This window comes from Panulirus ornatus, chromosome 19, assembly GCF_036320965.1.
Source record: "Panulirus ornatus isolate Po-2019 chromosome 19, ASM3632096v1, whole genome shotgun sequence".
NCBI lineage: Eukaryota > Metazoa > Arthropoda > Malacostraca > Decapoda > Palinuridae > Panulirus > Panulirus ornatus.
Genome location: NC_092242.1, coordinates 49,148,811 through 49,172,962, shown reverse-complemented (window position 1 = coordinate 49,172,962; position 24,152 = coordinate 49,148,811). Strand labels below are relative to the sequence as shown.

Here is a 24,152-nt window from a genome sequence, read left to right as displayed (position 1 = left end):
TGCTCCGACAGGGCACTTACCCTCGGTTATGTTACTGCTACACACTAAGTCGGTGTTACCGAACTCTGCTTGATGGAGTTTACACCGCGAGTAAACAGTTGCCTTTGGCAAGGCTGTATCATTACGAGTTTAGCTAAGTTAAAGAACTTTTCACTCCTCACGAGTCTACAGTTCCCTGCAACAGAAAAGAGCGCAGGAATGGTCTGCAGGAGCCTAGACTAATTTTGGGTAAACCCAGGACTTCCTCATAGAAGTTGGTCCTTAGGTAATCATAAATAAAAACAAATATATATTCTAAATCTAGCAATATAGGAACATAGAAAGACGTCTCTTATGGTGTTCGATTATAAGCATTATATATATGGCCTGCAAGACACACACGGGTGTTTTGCACAAGGGAGTGGAAATTAGGGGTGTAGCCGGGGACACTATTAAAATCCCATTACGTGTGAAACACTGGGGCGGCGGCAGGAGGCAAGCCCCTCCTCTGGACCTCAGCTAAACGCTTCTGTAGTTCCCTGTCAAGGATCACTGCCTACCTCGCTCTGGACGAAGGAATCTTACTTCAAATAGCAAATAATTTCCCACGAATATCCGTACAAGTAGAGTCATTAAGTTCATTCTGACACCGTAGTCCACAAACGCAGAACGAGAGGATTTATTTACCAATTTGTACCTCACAGTTAGTCAGCAAACAACCCCACCTGATGAGGTCATTGTTGACTTCCGCTGTAGCTGGGTTGGTGTCATCAGAGAGCCTCGCCAGGTACATTAGTCTCAGGAACTGGTTCCGTGTGTGGACACTGCCGGTTATGCGGCGATAAAATCCAGTATAATGAAGTATTCAGTACTGGTCTCGTATGAGGCCGTGCTAATCATACGATCGGAAAGTTCTGTACTGAGGAACGTCTTGCAATGTATAACGCCGAAGGATTTCGCTTGTGTTCTATTCCTTAAGTTCTCTTTCTTCAAGTTTCGTGAATTCTGAGATCTGTGCGTTGGCGGACGTCTTGACCCAATGTGCCGTAACATAGCGAGGTGTATTAGTGGGGTCAAGGTCAGGTTAAGGCTGCACCACTTGCACGATGAACAAACAGAAGACTTTAATGAAAGCAAAACAAGGGTAGAGCACCATCGATCATACATTACCTATCTAATAATAAATAAATATCAATTGTAATATACATTCAAAGCCTTCACCTTCGCTGAAGTCTTCTACATGAGTTTGTAAGGCAAGAGGCACAACGATGTCCCGTTCCTGCCACACTGCAGTTAGATCTTGCTCCACCAGTAGAACGAAGCGACTAGGAGGAACAGGTTTTTGAATCATATTCTGATTTGCTAGATTTCTTTTTGTTTTTTTGTCTTGATCGTCAGAATACAGAAATGTCGAGATTTCTCATGATAACGAGAACTGTAGCGTCACATTAGATAAGACTAAACAAAACGTGGTTACAACAGTTCCTTTCGGCGGTCGGACCAACACCTTGGCCACGGCCGGGCGGGAACCTTTGCCACTTGGCGGGAAACAGAGGCGGCGTCTTTTAAGTGCTACCCGCGTGGAGTCCGGCTGATGAGATGCCTTCATTCCCCGTCAGTTTTTGTACCGCAGTGAATGAAGCAGCTTGTGATGAGAGAAGAACCTGTGTGCAATGAACAGACGTGACGAACAGTTCCGCCGTCATGAACACAGCGAAGGCGACACAACACGATGCCTCAACCAACCACCAGAAAATTTCATATTGATTTTTTTTTAATCAGTAATACTGTGTGCTTCAAGCACCTAGCGAACACTCACAAATGATGTTATGAAACTTTCCGCTCTACCAAGAGAGAGAGAGAGAGAGAGGAACAAGCGAGCGACAGGGGGAGTTCGAAGGACCTCAAAGATCACTACTAGAGCGGCGTTGAAGTCTCCCAGACACCCTCCTGGCCACACACACTGCTGGCGGCGGTGTGGTGGTGGTGGTGATTATGGACGTGTTGGAGGTAATGATGCTTGGAGTGGTAATGGTGATGGGCCTTCATGTTATGACAGTGGTGTTGATTACAAAGGCAATATTGTTGTTTTTACTGTTCTTGGTTGATGTGATTTGAGTCGGTGTTTCTGGTGATTACGGTAGTGGTTGCGGTGATAGCAGTTGTGGTTGCTGTGATTGCAGTGGTGGTTATGGTGACTGTGGTAGTGGATGTAGTGACTGCGGTGGTAGTTGTGGGGACTGTGGTGGTAGTTGTGGGGACTGCGGTGGCAGTTGTGGGGACTGCGGTGGTAGTTGTGGGGACTGCGGTGGTAGTTGTGGGGACTGCGGTGGTAGTTGTGGGGACTGCGGTGGTAGTTGTGGGGACTGCGGTGGTAGTTGTGGGGACTGCGGTGGTAGTTGTGGGGACTGCGGTGGTAGTTGTGGGGACTGCGGTGGTAGTTGTGGGGACTGCGGTGGTAGTTGTGGGGACTGCGGTGGTAGTTGTGGGGACTGCGGTGGTAGTTGTGGGAACTGCGGTGGTAATTGTGGGGATTGCGGTGGTAGTTGTGGGGACTGCGGTGGTAGTTGTGGGGACTGCGGTGGTAGTTGTGGGGACTGCGGTGGTAGTTGTGGGGACTGCGGTGGTAGTTGTGGGGACTGCGGTGGTAGTTGTGGGGACTGCGGTGGCAGTTGTGGGGACTGCGGTGGCAGTTGTGGGGACTGCGGTGGTAGTTGTGGGGACTGCGGTGGTAGTTGTGGGGACTGCGGTGGTAGTTGTGGGGACTGCGGTGGTAGTTGTGGGGACTGCGGTGGTAGTTGTGGGGACTGCGGTGGTAGTTGTGGGGACTGCGGTGGTAGTTGTGGGGACTGCGGTGGCAGGTTGTGGGGACTGCGGTGATGGTTGTGGTGACTGCGGTGGTGGATGTGGTGAGGGAGTGGGTTTAACATCATACTGGTGGTGATAATGGTATAGGTGGTGACAGCAGAAGTGGTGACAATGTTACCTGATAGCTGTCATGTTGATGGCGCTGATATGATGCCTGCCAGAGTAAGGCTGGTCGGGCGGTACTAGTGGAGACGTAACGATACAGCTGCCTGTAGTCCTCTTGTGCTGGAAGGGTCGGTCATCTGAACACTGATGTCTGGCACCGAGGCAAGTGTTGACCATCTGATACTAAAGGAAGTGGAGTGAAGGTGAGGAGGCGGGTGTCGTCTGGACGGTAGGTAACACGGTGATCACCGTGGCTGTTGCTGCACCTCGGCCACTACCTTAACAACAGTGAGGGTGGCAGTTGTGACAGTGGCAGTGTTCGTGGTAGTGGTACTAGAGGTTGTGGTTTGGGTTGTGGTCTCGCAGTGTTGGTGTTAGTGCTGGAAACTGAGGTAATGGTGGAAGTGATGGTGGTAGTTGTGGTTGTGCTTGTGTTGGCAGTCATGGTGGTGATGCTTCTGGTGGTGTTGTCAGGGTTGTTGTTGGTGGTAGTATTGCTGTCGATACTGTTGTTGGTTGTACTGGTTGTGAAGGTGATCGTGGTAGTTCTGGCGATACTGGCAGTGGTAACTGTGTTAGTGGTGGTGATGGAGAAGGTCTTGGTGGAGATGGCGGTAGTGGGGATGGTGGTGGAGGTGATGGTGGTGGAGTTATCTATCATATGATGATAGTGTTGGTTTGGATGGCAGTGGGTGATACCATAAGGGATGGCGATACATGTGGTGTTTGGTCATGGCGACAATGGTGACGGTGGTGGAGATGGTGGAGCTAGTGAGGGTGTGGTCTACATCACTCCCTCAGCATCACCATCATCCCCAACACTACCATCACCAGTACTGGTGGCAACACTGTCCATGCTGATTGTTGTAGTGGTGGAAATAATGGTGGCATTGTTGTCAGCCACCGTAACTGATGGTGATGATGTCAATGACATGATTATGATGATGATGACCGTCGAAATCATCTCGGTGGCAGAGACGTGACGATGACTCTCATGGTGATGGTGGTGTTGACGAGTGGGCCGTCACTGGTGGTGGTGTTAGAGGCTGTGTTGGTGATGACAATGATGACGATCATAGACCAAATATTGTGATTACGTTGGTGATGACTGGCTACTGGTAGCAGAGATGTCCCTAGTGATGTGTGTTGATCATGTTGATGATGACCTTGTGGGATGTAGTGGCAACAGTGGTGTGACGTCATGACACTCAGGAGGGAGGATGACTGCTGTGGCAGTGGTGGGGATGTCTCCCTGGCAGTGGCTCCAACAGGAGAGGTGGGTACCATGATTTTCTGGGTGGTGTCACTGGTGTTGATCACCAGGTCCTGTACGGTCGTTACGAGGGGAGACGACTGCTGACATGTGGAAACCCTCCCTCCACACTGCTGGATGCTCACAATACAGGTGAACACAGATGAAATGATCCGGTTCTTCTACTCGCAGGTGAACGAAGCCTCAGTGATTCACTTCAGCAACGAAGAGTAAAACAAGTCTCACTGATGTGTGTGTTCAGCACAAAGGAGAACAGCTACGCAAAGCCAATCGTTCAACACATTTTCATACATCACAGGAACCTTCAACTTCAAAAGAAAGTGTGAACATAGCCACAAAGGTTTACATGTTCATCACATGTAAACCATGCCAAAGTGATGCCACTTGTTCAACAGAGGGAAACTCAGGTACAATAATCCCATTTGTTCAACAAAGAGAAACCTAGGTCCAGTAGTCTCATTGTTCAACACAAGTAAATCAAGGTACATTAATTCCACTTGTTCAACAAAGAGAGACCCAGTCACAGCAATCCTTCTTGTTCAACACAGGTAAACTTAATCACTGTGATCCCATTTGTTCAACAGAGGCAAACCCAGCTACAGTAATCCCACTTATTCAACACAGAGCAACCCAGGTATATTTTCTTTCGTGTTGAAGGCTCCAGTTACGGACAAAAGTCCACATTAAGGCCGAACCTTACTTGAAAAATGTAAAGAACTATAAAACGGAAAAAGAAAAGACAAGGGGAAAGTATCTACGAATTCTGGTGGAAGTGAAAAACCTGTCTTTTGAAATATGCCAGGTCATAGTTATTGGGAGAGACACGTGAAGGTAGAGAGTTCCAAAGCTTCGACGTGTAAGGAAATAAGCAGATATCAAAACGGCCACACAGTGATCATGTGACGCAGCAGCTTGCAGAGTATTGTGTGGTCTAGCTAGTGGTGGGGGTACACAAGCAGCCAGCTCTCGGGAGCAAAAACCAAAGTAATACCTATAGAAGAGGGAAAGTGAACCAACATTGCGGCGTAAGGCAAGGGGGTCCTCTCTGGAAGCTTGCCTGGGACAGTTTATAAGTCGGACCGCTTTCGACTCAACTCTGCCAAGTAAGGACACGGAGCTAGGACCATCCAAAATGTGAGAGCAGTACTCCATACAAGGACGAATCAGTCCCACTGTATAGACGGAACAACTGTTTGGAAAAGTAGTTTCGACATCTAAACAGGACACCCACTTTCCTAGGGGCAGACGTAGGTATTCCTGTAATGTGGGGTTTCCAAGAAAGAGTGGATGTTACAATGACACCAAGTATGTTCACTGAGTAAAGTGGTGGAATTACAGAACCGTCACAGGAGAGACGAGAATTGTGAGGAGTTTTCAATAGAGACATGGGTAGATATTGGGTCTTGGAGGCATTAAACTTAACAAGATTTTGTGTACCCCACTGAGATATCCTGTCTGAGTTTCTTGAGGAAGCTGTGTGAAGACGAGATGCTGATCGAGTGAGAGAAGAGGAAGCAGAATTGAAGGATGTAGATGAATGCAGAGTTGGGTCGTCAGCGTATAAGTGCACTGGATTATTTGTGAAGAGGAAATTGCTGAAAAAGAAAAAGTGTAGGGGACAGGACTGAAACGCTGTTGATGGAGAAAAGGGGAGAGGCTGATCCATCAACAACCACTGAGATAGATCGGCTGGAGAGGAAGCTCGATATGAAGGAGCAAAGTGAGGGAGGGAAGCCAAAAGAGAGGAGCTCAGAGACGAGTCCCGATGCCACACTCTGTCAAAATCCTTAGATATGAAAAGAGCAACTACACATAACTCCCCTAAATCTTTCAGGGATGATGACCAGATATTAGTAAGATAGGAAAGAATATCACTGGGGATCTCGCTTTACGGAAGCTATACTGATGATCAGAGAAGACTGATTTTGAAGGTGTTTAACGATATGAGAGTTGAAGAGGGATTAAAAGACTTCGGAAATGGTAGATGTCAAAGCAAAAGGACGGTGTAAGAGGTATCAGAACGGTCACGCGTCTTAGGGATGGGATGTATCAATGCTTGCTTCCAAGAAGGAAACGTTTTGGTTTTTAAGCTTGTTCAAGAAAGGTAAACCCAGTCACAGGGGTCCCTTTTGTACTACATAGGTAAACCCAGGTACAGTAATCCCAAATGTTCAACACAGGGAAGCCCAGGTACAGTAATCTCACTTTTTTAACACAGGTAAACCCAGGTACAGAAACCCCTTTTGTTCAACACAGTTCAACCCAGCCACTGTGATCCCACTTGTTCAAGACAAAAGAGTTTGCGCTACAATGATCCATCGGCCGCAAAAACTGACGCATATCTTAATTATTAACAGTTTCTCTAGAGAGATATTTAACGCTGTCAGCGTGAGCTGTGTAAACTGTTGCTTCTCAAAGATATTCTAGAATATATGTACCCACAAAACATCTGCTAAAATATGGTTGTCAGTTTGAACACTTGTGTTGTACAGTAATAAAAAGAAAAACTACTGAATCTAATCAAAACCATTACAATGTATCTGTTCATAAGCAGCGAGTCAGTTTACTACACTGCAGTGTTTCTGTTCCTGTCCAACACTGTGACATGTGTCTACTAAATCTTCGAGATGACTTTTTTCTTTTACGTTGAAGGCTACAGTCCACATCAAGGCCAGGCCTAACTGAATCAGAGAAAAGTTAATGAAAGCGAAAAAGAAGACACAAGGGATAGTACGAATTCTGGAGGATAAGAAAAAACTGTCATTTGAAATGTGCCAGGTCTTAGTTATTGGGAAAGACATGGGAGGGTGAAGCGTTCCAAAGCTTCGAGGTATAAGGAGAGAAACAGTTATCAGAACTTGATGGAGCAGTATATTTGATGCGGAACTTCACTTAACGAAGCTATAAGGTAACGCTTCACTTTCCGCAATAAATCATTACCTAGCAATAAAAACATCATTTTGTAGTAGTAGAACAAGCAGATTCGGGCCTTCCGGGCCTCTTCTGTTCGCTTTTGCAGAGGGTAGTTACAACATCCTCCCTCACCCTCATCACGCCCTCCTACCCTGGCCACTACACCTTCCCTTACCACCCCCAGTATTCCCTGTCTCCTTGGATACCTCGCCCTCCTTCACCACCATCATACCCTGAACTGCTGATAACATTGTTTAATGGTCCCAAGCACCCGTCTTGCCATTTCCCTTCTCCTCTTACCTCCGGCACTGCCGGCACAGCCCTCCTCCCACTCTTTAATGAAATTCTCGAAAACTTATCACTGTAGAAGCCAGCAATTGCCATCCTGTCAAGGAAGTGGAAAATCATTGGCAACTGTGTGCGAGAGTTAGTTGTAGTAAGCCTGGCAACTTCCTCGGCGTGACTGCTGAAGACGGATTCCGAATGGACAGACAGGAACACCTCTTCGTTGTAAAGAGATGGTAAGCAGGAGTTGAGAGACTAGACGGCAAGCACCAAACCAAATGATACCCGGTTGTTGAGAGAAAACTTAAGTAAAGACAACGAGAGTCTCTCTCTCTCTCTCTCTCTCTCTCTCTCTCTCTCTCTCTCTCTCTCTCTCTCTCTCTCACTCTCTCTCTCTCACACACATACACACACACACACACACACATATATATATATATATATATATATATATATATATATATATATATATATATATATATATATATATATATATATATATATGTACACACACAAGCATGATTGGAAAGTTGTAAGGCTTGGTTACATTTTTCAGAATAGTGTACATACAAAATCTTGGTAAGCTGTCTCCTTTAAAGTAATGATCCTCTGATGATAAGCAAGTGTCACAACGTTTCTGACACTTCTGGAAGCAACGCTGGAAGTCTCCAGCTGTGAACTGGTCTAGTTCCGTTTTCACATTGTTATGGATGGTTGAAATGTCATCAAATCTTCTACCTTTCATCTTTACTTGAATTTCTGGGAAAAGAAAAAAGTCATATGGTGCGAGGTCAGGTGGATACGGAGGGTGTGGTATAACAGGTCAGGTCAATTTGACGCTGCGGTAAAACGGGAATGTTTCTTTTTTGTTAAAGATTCCTGATTGGAGACAGCTGCCGTGTGTGAGGGAGCGTTGCCATGTTGTAGGAACCATCTACCATTCTCAAACAGCTGGTGGCAGTTTTTCCCAACTTTATCCCTCAATTGGATCAGAATCTGTTTATAAAAGGCCCTGTGTACTGTCTGGCCACTCTGTACACTCTCTAGATCCCCATCCGTAATACACATAATCCTAGAACTTACAAATCATCAAGTCGCCTCTCCATAATAAGACAGAACAAGCTGTGTTGTCCAGAGGGTGTCTGCTGCCACAAGACCGAAGTGCTGCTGGCACTACTGTGGTGGAAAGGAGCAGCCACACTCACCACCCGCTAACTTCCTGCTACTGCACCACATTATTTCACAGCAGAAGCAGCCGCAGCAGCAGGCTACACACCAGCTATGCAAATTGCAGACCAAACTGTCAGGTGATGATTGAGTTCTGTAGTTAAGTAGTGCCGTAGGATGGTTCCTACAGCTACACCCTCCCTCCCTGATCTACCACCACCGTCCTCATAGGATCCTTCCCTGCCGTCTGCAGCTCCCTTGCAGGACACTGCCTCATCCTGCCGTCTGTCCCTCCCCCACAAGCTGCTGATCTACCCTACCACCTGCACCTTCTCTGTAAGACATCGACCAATCCATCTCCTAGCCCCCGTCCTACAGTCTGCACCGTATGAGGACACTATCTCATCCTGCCTCCCGCCAGCCCCAACCCTGCGACAAACCTACAGGTCGCAGCCCCACCCTGCCACCTGCCCCTCCCCTACAGGAGCCATCCCCACCCTCCTGCTGCCCCTGGCCCTCCTGTGGCCCCGCCGGGGGGCAAGTATTCGCCAGGAAAGTTGGGCGGCCTCCCACAAGACTTACAGTAAACTTTGCTCTTCCCGCATGATTTCACAAAGGTGCCGGAGGCGGTGTTTACTCTCACGCCTTTGTGGAGCCGCCTTGCATAATGTGTCCGTAATGTTGTGGTGCGTTGTGATGGAGGGTGTTGTTGTGGCTGGTACTGTGGAGGGTGTTGTTGTGGCTGGTGGTACTGTGGAGGGTGTTGTTAGGGTATTGTGGAGAGTGTTGTGGTTGGTATGGTGAAGGGTGTTGTGGCTGGCACTGGTGGGGGTGCGGGAGGTGGTGTTGTGGGTATTGTTGTGGTACTTTAAGGGGCGTTGTTTTGTGTTGTGGTACCGTGTAAGGTGTGATTACTACTGTCACGGGTGTTGTTGTGGTACTGTGGACAGTGTGTGGCTGGTACAGGGGAGGGTATTGTTGTGGTATGCATGTTGTAAAGCGTGTTGTGGCGATGTTGTAGTATTCATGCTGACAAAATCGTTGTATCCGGTATTTCAAATGTGTGGCATAGGTAGGTTGTCAAAGGAGTGTTGTGAGTGCAGTTGTAAGGGTGATGTTATGTTGCGATTCTAAAGGGTTATGACGTTGTTGTTGTTGTTGTTTGTGTGTGTGTGTGTGTGTGTGTGTGTGTGTGTGTGTGTGTGTGTGTGTGTGTGTGTGTGTGTGTTGTTACGAAGTGGCAATTCGTATCGAAGATTTGGGATATTCTATGGTGTTGTTGTAGCCGGTATTGTAGAGTTTATTCAGGTGGGACTGCAGTGATGTTGTAGTGGCTCCGTTGTGGGTAGTGCAGGTTCATGTGACTGATGTAATAAATGTGTGGTAGGCAATTTGTGGAGGGGTTGTGGCTGGTACTGCAGGGGTGCTGGGCGATGATGTTTATGATGATAACCTCACCCTGGCCTCACTGACCCACCTCACCACCTGCCCACCCTGGCCTCACTGACCCGCCTCACCATCTGCCCACCTTGGCCTCACTGACCCACCTCACCACCTACCCACCCTGGCCTCCGACCAACCTCACCACCTGTCCACCCTGACCAACCTCACCACCTGCTCACCCTAGCCACACTGACCAACCTCACCACCAGTCCACCGTAGCCTCACTGACCAACCTCACCACCTGCCCACCCTCACCTCATTGATCAATTTCACTACCTGTCCACCCTCGCCTCACTGACCAACCTCGCCACCTGCCCACCCTCGCCTCACTGACCAACCTCGCCACCTGCCCACCCTCGCCTCACTGACCAACTTCACCACCTGTCCACCCTGGTCTCACTGACCAACTTCACCACCTGTCCACCCTGGCCTCACTGACCAACCTCGCCACCTGCCCACCCTCGCCTCACTGACCAACCTCGCCACCTGCCCACCCTCGCCTCACTGACCAACTTCACCACCTGTCCACCCTGGCCTCACTGACCAACCTCGCCACCTGCCCACCCTGGCCTCTTCCATCTTAGGTAACCCTCACCCCTCTGACTCAGAGATAATGGGTCGACAGGAAGTCGAAATCCACTGACGACTGGGAAGGAAGAGACACTGTAAGAACCCTGATTCTCGAGGTTGACTTTACCTTTACACTTGGAGTCGTGATGAGCACAGAACCCCTCCTGGCTACGTCACGATGACCTCACACACAGCTACCGTGTCCCAGACGCCTCTTGTTCCTGACACCTGCTTCCTGAGAAACGTCTGTTGCGACATGGCAGTGAGCTGTAGACCCATGCTCATTCACTGAGCAGCGTCGAGAGAGGTTTGTGGAGGGGAACCAACCGTCCATCAATACAGCAAGGAGCAGAGTTCACCTGAGGTGCTGGAGGGATGATCATCTTTCTTGTTAAACTAATAAAATCCTACGTGTTGATATGGAATAAATGGTGACGGTGGCTTTGTCAGCGAGTGGCTGCTGTGTAGCTCTGATGTTACGTTGCGTTATGTTAGGGAACACTGAGTCTGTCAACGAGTGGCTGACTCATAGCATAGAGATTTTTTCAATGTAAATTGACTTAAAATCCTTGAATACATTTTTTTTTGTGGCCTTCCCAGTTACACTTTACTCTTCTGTAATTGCACAGTATCGGAGATTGACATGATTTCCCCTCTTGCCATCAGGTGTAACGAGTTACCTAAACTTAGGTATCATACCTGACATCTGGAATCATGTTTAGCATGGTGTGGGTGACTGTGAGTCGCTGTCACACACTGTCGCCAGCTTGTCTCCCACACCGTGTCCTTGAGCAGCCCAGCCACAGCAGTAGGAGGATGGCACAGCTACTGCTGGTGGTGGTGAGGCCCGGAGCCTTCTAGACTGTGGCTCCCTATATTGCTTCCCTCACACCGCTGCCACACCAGTAGTGTGTGATGGAGTTAGTAACAGCGCCCTCCCTACCTCACTCCCACCCTGGCCTCTTCCAGATGACCGCACAACCTCCAGAAAATCCGACCAGTTCCTATTTTATCAATATTTACTGAAACTACTCGATCTTTCTCACATTCATTAACACACTAATAATGAGGTGCCATCGAAGTTCCTCATGTTACCAATGTTTCCGGTACATGAGGGAGGTTTCCACTCACTTACTCCCTCACTCCCACGGACCTAAGCTACCTAACTGTATGTTCAGCAGGACGACAGGAACGAGGAGGATCCATAACAAGAGGGGGAGGTGAGGAGTGGGGTGGGGGTAGCAGCCGAGCGTACGTAACTCGTCCCCCTCCACACACACACACACACACACACACACACACACACACACACACATACACTTGCTGGCCCTTACTAGAACATCCTCCTGGCAAGATGGACTCGAGGCAACTTTTCCCATAAAATGACCATAAAATGACACGCAATTATCCTCGCCACAAGGGCGACAAGGTGGTTCCCTCTTCCGGTGCGCTATGAGTGGTATGAGGGGCGTAAGAATCCCGCCGGTTGTGCCTCATGTATGCGCACGCGCACGCACACACACACACACACACACACACACACACACACACGCTTATCCATTTCTCACAGGCCAACCTTACGTCCCATGGTGACCCCACCCAACCATTTCAATCCGTCTGCTCCTCTCGCACTATCTCACCCGACGTAGAAATCACACATAAGGACCCTGAACCGGATTTTATAGCCTTATTTTCGCCCACTAACTCCTATCATTAAGGTCGGACCGGACACTTGATAATAGGGATGAAACAACCATGTTGTCTTTACAGCCAGAACAAATCTACTGACTCTGTCATTACTAGATATGTTGAACCTTATAAACTGAGGATCTGATCACAGTCTGTTGAAATGTGGCTATGTTTGTACTGCAATGGTCTGGCCATCTACTGACGGGCACAAGTGGTAATGTGGCCATGTCTGTACTGCCGTGGTCTAGCCACATTCTGGATGAGGACCAGTGTTAGTGTGGCCAAGTCTGTACTACCATGTCTGGCCATAGACTGGCGAGGAATAGTGATAGAAAGGCCAAGTCTGTACTGCTGTACTCTGGCCACACACAGGAGGGGACCAGCGGTAGCGTGGCCTTGCTCTGGCCACCCACTGATGGGGGGACACTGGTAGTGTGGCCGTTCTCTGGCCACCTAGTGATGGGAACAGGTAGCTGCCACAACGGAAGTAATTATCAGTTCTTTAACCATCCCGGTCTCCCTAGTTACAGCGAGGGAATGGTTCTGGGGTGAGTAGGTGTACCAGCACTACCAGACAGCAGTGTGGGAGGCACTGGCGGTGGTCAGTGTGGTAGAACCGCTGCCCTTGGCTTCCCTCGCCTCAAATGACCCACCACGACCAGTAGTATTAGCCACGGAGCCGCTCGGCAAGGCACCAGTAATCCTCATTATAGCCACAGCCTTCATGACGGCCCGAGACGTGACAGATCCGGCCGTGGCATTTGTTACACCGTAACTACCGCACCTCCGCAGGGTTTACGACCGTCAACAGCCAATTGGCAATCATAAACACGCGAAAGATGAACATTTCTTGGCGAGATCATCGACGTAATGAGGTATGTCTGGTACATGACTCGCTAGATACCTTCCCTAGTCCACGAACACACATCCCACTCCCTCATAATAATCTCCGTTTTCCTTTTGGAAATCTCTGGCGGGAAGAAAATGTGTTGCGTCCGAGTATGGACAATAAATTGCGCTGCAATGGATCATTTAACTCTATTTCCCACTTAAAGGTCTCATAAAAGTTCTTTAGTGTCTGTGTGGTTTTGCATGATCACATATCTGAGATTCTGGTTTCCTCTTTGTTTTTCTCGTATCCTCATTTAAGACGTAACCAGACTCAAGATTCACATGATCACTTTTTCCCCGTTGGTCAATGATGAAAGAAATAATCCCCTTGTGTTAGTAACATGATGATAACATGAAAGTCTCCTATATATACTCTAGGATATTGTGTCTCCACGAAAACCTAGATCCTTCCGGTCTACCACTGTGTTAATGAGTGTGTGTGTGTGTGTGTGTGTGTGTGTGTGTGTTCAATGCATGTCTGCAGGCACAGCAGCAGCGGCGTATGACTCACTCTGGTGATTACAACAGGGGGGAGGATAATAAAAGGAAGGAGAGAGAGAGAGAGAGAGAGAGAGAGAGAGAGAGAGAGAGAGAGAGAGAGAGAGAGAGAGAGAGAGAGAGAGAGAGAGAGAGAGAGAGAGAGCAAAGTGCATTACACCTACTTACCCACACACTCATCCATGCTCACTCATGTACCATCCAACCAACCAACACGTAAAGTCTCCCAGTATCTCTCCGCTTACATTATACCATGACAGTCAGTTCCATGAGCTGAGATACCTATTTCTAAACCGTACTTTATTCCTATATCCACATTAGTCCATTTCAGAACCACTACTTCGAGGTCTTGCTTAATTACATTACCGTACGGATGTCTGCCTTGTGTAGTCCAGTCATCCACCACACCTGTGTCAGACCAGCTCTCACTCTTCCTTTTTAACAGAAGTGTAAATTTAGCTCCATTAATCGACCACTGTAACTTAACCTTGTAATATTTTCATATCAATTTGTTATAATTCTTCGTATACCTTCTAAGAATAATCTATATCCGTTCTATAACTGGACCACCGAAACCCAGACATCGTAATCCGGGTGAGGCCTTACGAAGGCGAGACACGGTTTGCAGGACAACATCGGCCAAGCCACGGCTTATATATACTTCTGGAGGGACAACCAAGCCGTACTACGTCTACACACGGATACACTGTTGCCTGTGTCCTGACTCGCTGCTAACCATAACTCTCTGGGTCCCTCTCACACGCTGATGTGTCTTATCTATGGTGATCAAGACGACAGGTCATTCTCTTATCACACTTTAGGTAGCGTCGCCGTCAGGTCACCCTCCCGTATCACAGCCTTCTGCATGGCACTACCCCTGATCCACACCTTCGTCAGTACTGGTTTAAAAAGTAACGTTCATTCCCATGTGGATAATATAATAAGCGTGCTATGACTGCTCCATGTCCTTCAGTGATCATGGGTTACCATAAGTTAATCTGGTTACAAGGAAATAGGTCAATGTACAGGACGCCTCAGGGTAAAGTCACGGTGAGGTCAATGAACTCTCAGCTGTTACCACAATACACTACTACAACATATACTGACCATAACAGACATCACCACAACAACCAATGACCACAACACACACTACTATAACATGCACTGACCACAACATACACTACCACAACATACAGAGACCACAACACACATTACGACAACAAAGTGACCTTAACACAACAGTATCCAAGCTACTACGTCACAACTGTGAAGAAGGCAAAATATATTTGGTTGAAATGAAAAATACATTCAATTACAGGATGAGATAATGTTCCGTAACCTATCTACAACTTACTGATGACTTAATTCTTGAGGCAGCTGAAATGATATGGGCAAAGTATGTCCTTATCATAGTTTCACTGTGCACACATAACACACACACACACACACATATATATATATATATATATATATATATATATATATATATATATATATATATATATATATATACCATGCCCTACGTAAGGTAAATCACTCGACTTGTGACTTGCCCCAAAGAAAGGATGAACGGCTGTCAACTGCCCTATCCAGGATTCAAATCTGGCGACGCCCCTAACCACTACAGCACGGAGACTTGTCAGCGTATGTGTCTCATGTCTTGTCATCACACTCATAGAAACTCAATCTATCAGAGGAGGTTCAGAGGAGAGCTGAGTGCTCAGTTACAGGGAGAGGTCTGACGTCACATGTATGTCCACTACTGTTAACCTTCGACGAGTCTCACTGCACACGACGACGACGACATCTGGTGTTCGCAGGACGCTGCACATCCAGACGCAACGTCGCTTGAACTCCCAATCAAATTTACATCGTCAACGGTGAACTGTTCTTTGAAAGAGCAACCAGAGGCCACGACAAGATACGCATTCGAAAAGGTGTGACAAAAGGACTTCTGTAGCATAAGAATGATGCATAAAAAAGAAAAGGTAATGACTGTAAATGGTGACAGAAAACAGAGGTTTAGGGGTTGCACAGTAGCAAAGAAAGTTAAGAGATGGGGCACCACAGGTGAAAACTTTCCCCCCCGTACAGCACCCCGTACAGCACAAGTCGGTAGGTATAGACTCACACATTAGAGCACAGTGATTACCACAATACACAGTCAGTACTCACCTGCAGCGAAGAAGGTTCTTGTGTTACTCACTTGTTGGGTTCAACACATCTGCCTCGTCTTACCTGTAAAAGATGAATGTACGTAAATCACCTCACCAGGTCTCACTCATCTAAACACAGGAGGAAGCTCTTTCGCCTCCCTCATCCCGCCAGGTATCATCATCATCATCATCATCATCATTACCTCCAGAAAGATAGATAGTCTACCTGAAGGTCATAAACATCCGTCACGAACTTTACTCACAGCCGCCGTGCACATCACACACAGTCACCGTGAACGTAATTCTAAAAATCCATAAGAATTAGATGAAGCAGACAAGGAGTATGCTACCCTCCTGTATCTAGGGGTGTTGAAGTGATGTTCGGAAACATCTTACTGTTAGTAGCTGCTCAGGGAAGTACTGACCTCCTGACCTAGGAGTGTTGAAATGATGGCTGGAGCTCTCTTACACCCTCCGTGTTGGTAGGTTGTAGACAACAGCCGCCCAGGGAAGTACAGCTATGAGCGTTACTGAGAGCCACCGTTAACCTCACAAATGCCTACCGTGAGGAGCCACAAGCCGCCACCATGAGCATCACATGCCAAGGAAATAACTGGATATAACATCCACTTGGAGTGTTGATATGGAAGGATGATAAATGCAGGTAAAGACACACACACACACACACACACACACACACACACACACACACACACACTGAACACAATCATCAGAAATAATATGTTATTACAGGGAAAGGTTTGGGCTACATGATCTCAAATCTGAAGTTTCTAATCCACTTTGTTGATGTCAACAGTTCTGTGAAAGATACAAGGAAAGACCAGCCAGAGGCCATAACATCAAATCAAGCAAAGTATTGCAAAAAAAAAAAAAAAGATGCTCAGAAGAGTTTTTATAAGAGTAGTGGATAGGCGATGAAATTGTGAGTGCGCTCCGCACACAGAACCTTAGAAAATTGTATGACAGTAGAGTGTGTTCAGGAGATTAAGCCTCACGAGTGTAAAACTCCCGCCCCGCACCTTACAACTAGGTAACTACACACAAGCAGTACGGACAGGTGTGGTCTGACAAACTACTAAGACTTGATTCATCTGATCTCACTTGTAGTAATGGTGGTGGGTAAACAGTTTACCTTGAATGAGGCAAGGAACGATTTCTTCAACATATATTTGATATACGGAATACTTTAAGATGAGAGTGGTTGAACGCAGTGCCACTGATACATTTAAGGATAGATATGACAAATATTTTGCTTCAAGCCCTCATCTAACATTATTTGTGTCTGCTTCTAAGTTTTACCACATTATTCTGAGTTTCTATAATCTCCCACTATCATAAACAGCTTCGAAAGGACCCAGTGGTCTGCTGCTGTTTCAATTCCTTTGTGTTCCCTGGATTATCGAAATTGATGCCACCAGCGAGCTTGTTTTTTTTAGAGGCCATGTCTAGCGTTCATATCTTTCCAGCCTAATCATACAATGGCCGCTCAGGCAATTTCCCAAAATACGTCACACCCAGTGAGCAGTTCTTGGCCATCCAATTCAGGAGTCGAAATATTCCTGATGGTCGTGGTAACAGCTCACAGGTCCTGGTAACGCCTCACAGGTCGTGGTAACGCCTAACACTATCGTGTCCTTTCACGGTGGCGCCTTACCTCTCATGGTGGTGCCTCACCATTCATGGTGGCGCCTCATCAATCATGGTAGCGCCTCACAAGTCATGGTAGCGCCTCACTAGTCATGGTAGCGCCTCACCAATCATAGTGGCGCCTCACCAGTCATAGTGGCACCTCACCAGTCATAGTGGCACCTCACCAGCCATGGTGGCACCTCACCAGTCGTAGTGGCACCTCACCAGCCATGGTGGCACCTCACCAGTCGTAGTGGCACCTCACCAGCCATGGTGGCACCTCACCAGTCATAGTGGCACCTCACCAGCCATGGTGGCACCTCACCAGTCGTAGTGGCGCCTCACCAGTCATAGTGGCACCTCAACAGTTATAGTGGCACCTCACCAGTCATAGTGGCGCCTCACCAGTCATAGTGGCGCCTCACCAGTCATAGTGGCACCTCACCAGTCGTAGTGGCGCCTCACCAGTCATAGTGGCACCTCAACAGTTATAGTGACACCTCACCAGTCATAGTGAAGCCTCACCAGTCATAGTGGCGCCTCACCAGTCATAGTGGCACCTCACCAGTCATAGTGGCACCTCACCAGTCGTAGTGGCGCCTCACCAGTCGTAGTGGCACCTCACCAGTCGTAGTGGCACCTCACCAGTCGTAGTGGCGCCTCACCAGTCATAGTGGCGCCTCACCAGTCATAGTGGCACCTCACCAGTCATAGTGGCACCTCACCAATCATAGTGGCGCCTCACCAGTCATAGTGGCACCTCACCATTCATAGTGGCACCTCACCAGTCATAGTAGCACCTCACCAGTCATGGTGGCACCTCACCAGTTATAGTGGCACCTCACCAGTCATAGTGGCGCCTCACCAGTCATAGTGGCGCCTCACCAGTCATAGTGGCGCCTCACCAGTCATAGTGGCACCTCACCATTCATAGTGGCACCTCACCAGTCATAGTAGCACCTCACCAGTCATGGTGGCACCTCACCAGTCATAGTGGCACCTCACCAGTCATAGTGGCACCTCACCAGTCATAGTGGCGCCTCACCAGTCATAGTGGCACCTCACCAGTCATAGTGGCACCTCACCAGTCATAGTGGCACCTCACCAGTCATAGTGGCACCTCACCAGTCATAATGGCGCCTCACCAGTCATAGTGGCGCCTCACCAGTCATAGTGGCACCTCACCAGTCATAGTGGCACCTCACCAGTCATAGTAGCACCTCACTAGTCATGGTGGCACCTCACCAGTTATAGTGGCACCTCACCAGTCATAGTGGCACCTCACCAGTCGTAGTGGCACCTCACCAGTCGTAGTGGCACCTCACCAGTCATAGTGGCACCTCACCAGTTATAGTGGCACCTCACCAGTCATAGTGGCGCCTCGCCAGTCATAATGGCGCCTTACCAGTCATAGTGGCACCTCACCAGTCATAGTGGCGCCTCACCAGTCATAGTGGCACCTCACCAGTCATAGTGGCACCTCACCAGTCATGGTGGCACCTCACCAGTTATAGTGGCACCTCACCAGTCATAGTGGCACCTCACCAGTCATAGTGGCACCTCACCAGTCATAGTGGCACCTCACCAGTCATAGTGGCGCCTCACCAGTCATAGTGGCACCTCACCAGTCATAGTGGCACCTCACCAGTCATAGTGGCGCCTCACCAGTCATAGTGGCGCCTCACCAGTCATAGTGGCGCCTCACCAGTCATAGTGGCGCCTGACTGGCCAAGAGCCTGGCTGGGAGGGTGACCCAGGCATGGCTCACGTAAAACACGGAAAAACTTCAGCCAAGTAAACCGCTTGTCAGCCTCTTATATATATATATATATATATATATATATATATATATATATATATATATATATATATATATATATATATATATATATATATATATTTCTCGACCTCCACCGGACTGAGCTTGAGGACGGCTTTTTACCCCAGGATAAGAAGCGGGTTATGAAGAGTGTGACGTAGATATACGGGCGAGGGACGCCAGAAAAACTTCCTCCCAGAATATGAAGATCTTTAATGGCTCGCCAGATGGACGTGCTCACTCGCTCTCCTTTACGGCACTTTTTTCCCGACTTCCTGAGTGGTCCGACTCGTCCGGCACGAAGACCCCTCTCGTTCTATGGCCCCGGACGATTGCCACTCATACTCGTCCGGCACGAAGACCTTTCTCGTTCTGTCTCTGGACGATGACCACTCCAACTCGTCCGGCACGAAGACCCATCTCGTTCTATGGCCCCGGACGATGACCTGGTGATGAACCACCTTAGTGTAGAAGGGGAGGGGGAGGATCCCTTGTAAGTCCAATGTTTACTCATCTCGTCTTCATCCACAAAGCTCTTCATGTCAACACACACACACACATACACACACACACACACATACACACACACACACACACACACACACACACACACACACACACACAGAGAGCAATCGTAAGTCACATTATCAACCAAAATAAACTTTTCACAAGTCATAAGTTTAACAACTTGATCAAGTCTGACGCGGCGCATAGTTACAACGAAGTCTGTGTCGCGGACCTTGAAAGTGTCTGGCTTTACGGAAATTTCTGTTTCCGTGTGATGAGGGAATGTCTTTCATGAGCGAATACTATTAACTATCACGGGTTACTTTCGTCATGATATGTTCAGCAGACGGCGCACTTGACGACGGCGTAAAGTTCAGCAAGGTCTTCACTGCTCGCCAACATGACTACCGTGGATTCGTTCCCGTTGACCTTGACGTGCGTATAACCGACCCGACACCTTGTGCGTAGGTGTAGAGGAGCGTTACAAACGACAGGGTAACGCAATCAAGACCTGAGTTACTGCCCTTCATAACACTTCCAAGACGAGATCCATTACCGTTTTGCTCTCTCTGCATATATATATATATATATATATATATATATATATATATATATATATATATATATATATATACGCACAAACATAGTGCAATGAGCTCGCACTTTCGTAGAACACATAATGCCCTCCTGATAGCCGGATTCGAACCACTGCTATTTGCGTGGGAGATGGGGACGCCTTGCCTAGTTGTTAGCATCCCTAAGTGGTAGCGTTCCTAAAGTCCACAAGACTTGTAGTACAAAGACGTAATGTGATGCTGTAATTGTTGGCAGGTGATGATTGGAATGTGTCCATTACATTCTCTAGTTCTTCCCTCTCCTCTTCAGATTCACTGTTCTTTGTTTAATATATACGTCTGAGCCAATATATACCTTATTGCTTTTTCTTACCCGCTCTGCAAAACGTGTACTGACGTCTCCAGGCCACACAACTGCCAGTTTGCGTCCCTTTCAAGGCTTTTAAGATCTCCTCCATTTCTTATTACACAGAATTCCTCTCGTTTAGTTCTGGGTGGCCTGTAACACATCACAACATAACCGTAGTCATCATGATAAGTGCTACCGGACTCTGCCGGCATGAGGTTACACCGCGACTGGAAAACCACCTTCAGCGAGGCTGAATCATCGCCTGCTCATGAAGCAGAGCAGAGTCTCGTCGAGGAATTTCTCACTCTAAAGCAGTCCATAGTCTTCCTGCTACTGGATGTAGCGCAGCCTGGAGAGCCTTTATTTTGAGGTAAAATAAAGGTAACAATAATGATAACTGTTTTGATATTCATGATAACTGAATTACATTTCTTATGGTTTTTCTAAGCCAATAGACTGCTTATCATTGTGTAAACCCTACGTGTTCAGTGTTGACCTCGTTAAACCGGAATGTCTCGTAAGGTTCTACATTGTCCAATTTTCATCATCTTGTGAAGGCAAGTTACGGCCGTATCTATCAACATCATATCATTATTCCAGTATTAAGCTTTGTACATTCCTTACCCTTCATGGTTTGTTTATCCTTGTTTACTGTTCTTCTCTGGTCATTTTTTTTTAGTTCTAGTTGAGACGGTACGGAGTGCGAGGTCCTAATCAAGACCATCTCATGAATGATATATACAGTATCTACAAAATGTAGCCTGAGCCAGGTACCCATTTTATCGACCAACTCCTAAGGGTGAATGAACAGCTGGGTTGACTGTGGACCGACTGCCGCAACCAGGATTCAAACTTATGCGCTCGACTCTAAGCCACCCGTGAATGCTACACCACAGAGGTCCATTCATACTGTATGTATGATATTGTTATCATCATATGCTTGTCCAGGTTGATGACAGATCTAAATCGCAAACTGTTCTTCAGCCACACAGTAGGAAATGCAGCTGGCGCCACATGAGAGCACTGGCAGGAGGCTGCACGGACAGGTGCGCTGCAGATGAAGAAGCGGTAGCAACAATTATAGATGCAGCTGACGTTGCGTCAGTATCTGCTGTAGCAGGAGCAGGAGGAGCAACAATTGAAAACTACAGAAGGAATGGCCGCCAAGAGTGAGAGCAGCGACAGCTATCGTTGCAGCGATAGAAGCAGAGGCTGTAAGAGCAGGTGTAGCAGCAGCAGCAGCGGCAACAGCAGTAGTAGCAGCAGCAGCAGAAGCAGCGAGAAATGAAACATGAGCAGGTAACAGAAAACAGGTAGAGGGTGGTCACATTTCCACTCATGTCACACTAACGAGCGTCACGGAATGGATAAACAGGAGGAAACAAAGGTGGAAAAATTGTGAGTGAGGGCATCGCCTGGAGGGTGAGGTGTCAGCAGGGGGAAGTTTGCGAAGGGGTTAGGGAGAGAGAGGGAAGGGGTGAGAGCCATGGCTGTGAGGCTGACGAAGGGGGTAAGAGCCATAGTGTGAGAGGTTGGGGGAGGGAAGCAGTTGAGCAAAGTGAAAATTTGAAAAAAAAAAAAAAAATGAGATATGAGGAGAGTGAGAGAGGGTCCTGGAGGGAGGAGGAAGGGTTAGAAGGAGGAGGGGCGGGGAGGGGCACGGTGAGGGGGGGGGTAAGGACGAGTAGGCGGTGACAGGACAGAAGGGGACGTCAGGGGCAAAGTGTCACGGGGTAGAGGATAGAGGAGGGGGAGATGTCAGCCGGAGGAGGGAGTGTCAGCAAGAGACGAGACGGCTGTCACAGGCCAGGGGAGAGAAGGTGGGGGCTGGTCACCCCTCACACATGTCCATCCGACGTGACTAATTTTCCAGACTGAGGCGTGGCGTCCCTCCGTCCGTGCTGGTCTAACTGGTCTCCAAGTGGAGCATAAACCGAGCGAGTCCTTTTAATGTCCCTCGCAAGTGAACGGACCTCAAGTTTTTCTCACAGTGACCAACGTCTGATGGTATTTCTACTGACGATCGGCTTCGTTCGTGCTCGCTCCTCCTGCCGCTGTTCCTTCATCCACTTCCCAGGCTGTTACTGTGTTCCATGCAGCTCCTCCAGTGTCACACGATGCTCCTTCGAACTCTTATTAAAAGCTCCCATCAGGTAATGGTCCTGGGAGGTACTGTGTATACAAGATTTACCAAACTGTGCGAATCCCAAGCAAGCAAGGCACTGCGGGGAACTTACCTCAGGAAGTTTAAATCACAGAGGAAAGAAACCAGCCAGCAACAATGGAGTCCAATGACCGGAGGTTGATAAAGGTCTACAGCAGGAGAGAGAGAGAGAGAGAGAGAGAGAGAGAGAGAGAGAGAGAGAGAGAGAGAGAGAGAGAGAGAGAGAGAGAGAGAGAGAGAATCCTTCCGATACAAAGTTGACAGCTAACTACCGAAATAGTTCTAGATACCAAAAAAACATGGAGGATATAATAATGTTTAAATTGGTTCCTTTAGTTTCAATTAAACAATTTCATTTATCTTAGTTTGTCGGTTCAGATCCACACGTCACATACAACCTGCGCTACAGTGTTCTGCGGCCGAGTGTTTACAAATACGTCTACTACCATATCTTCTTCTACAACTATACTACTACTATTGAAGATAATAACAATGATGATAATAATAATAATAATAATAATAATAATAATGATAATTATAATAATAATAAGGTAATTATCATTATTACGACAGAAAACAGCAGTACACCACTATCCCTTTGAAGGCTGTGTGTGGCAGTACTGGAAGGCATCAGTGAGACATTAGTTCTTGTTTGAACTGTGAAGAAACAAAGAAACGACCTTATCGCTTATCTATATCAAGATTTATGTGGCAATCGTGAACCCAGTCCGTCAGCTGGTCTGTGCCAACCTCCTCATGCAAACGTTCGGTCTCTGCTGTTGTTTACTTTGTCCCGGCCTAGTGTCATCTGGTAATACCTTACCACACAGACCAATGATATGCAGGAGAAAGAGAAGCATTTCCAAGACTGATCCTTGTGGTACACCGCCTCTTACATCCAACCTTGCTAAAGCTTGATGGTCATCGAAATCCTTAACGATCACTGACATTCCTAACGATCATCGAGGACACACGCAACAGCGGCCTCAATTGCTCACATCTCGTTTCTATAATGCATATAAAACAGATCTCATCATCCACAACCAGTCCCCACAAACCAATTCCGCAGTTTTTCCTGATTGCTTCATATACTCTGGTTGAGTCTACTGGCACCACGTCATCCACCATCTACCACATTGCTCCAGTTTTCTTTGTCCAATTCACGCCTCGCATCCTACTAAATGTCCAGGTCTCCGTGGTGCAGTGGTTAGCGTTCCTGACCGTGATGCATTCACGGGCCGCCCAGGGTCG

At 47.6% G+C, this 24,152-nt stretch overlaps 1 long non-coding RNA gene across 1 annotated transcript in view; it reads right to left on the bottom strand.

Annotated features, from left to right (window-relative positions):
* LOC139755490 (uncharacterized) overlaps window positions 1–24,152 on the bottom strand; it is a 153,797-nt gene that overhangs the window by 91,686 nt on the left and 37,959 nt on the right. Inside the window, exon 2 of the long non-coding RNA XR_011714109.1 lies at window positions 15,857–15,919. This is a non-coding gene — a long non-coding RNA (uncharacterized lncRNA). The remainder of the gene's footprint in view (window positions 1–15,856; window positions 15,920–24,152) is intronic.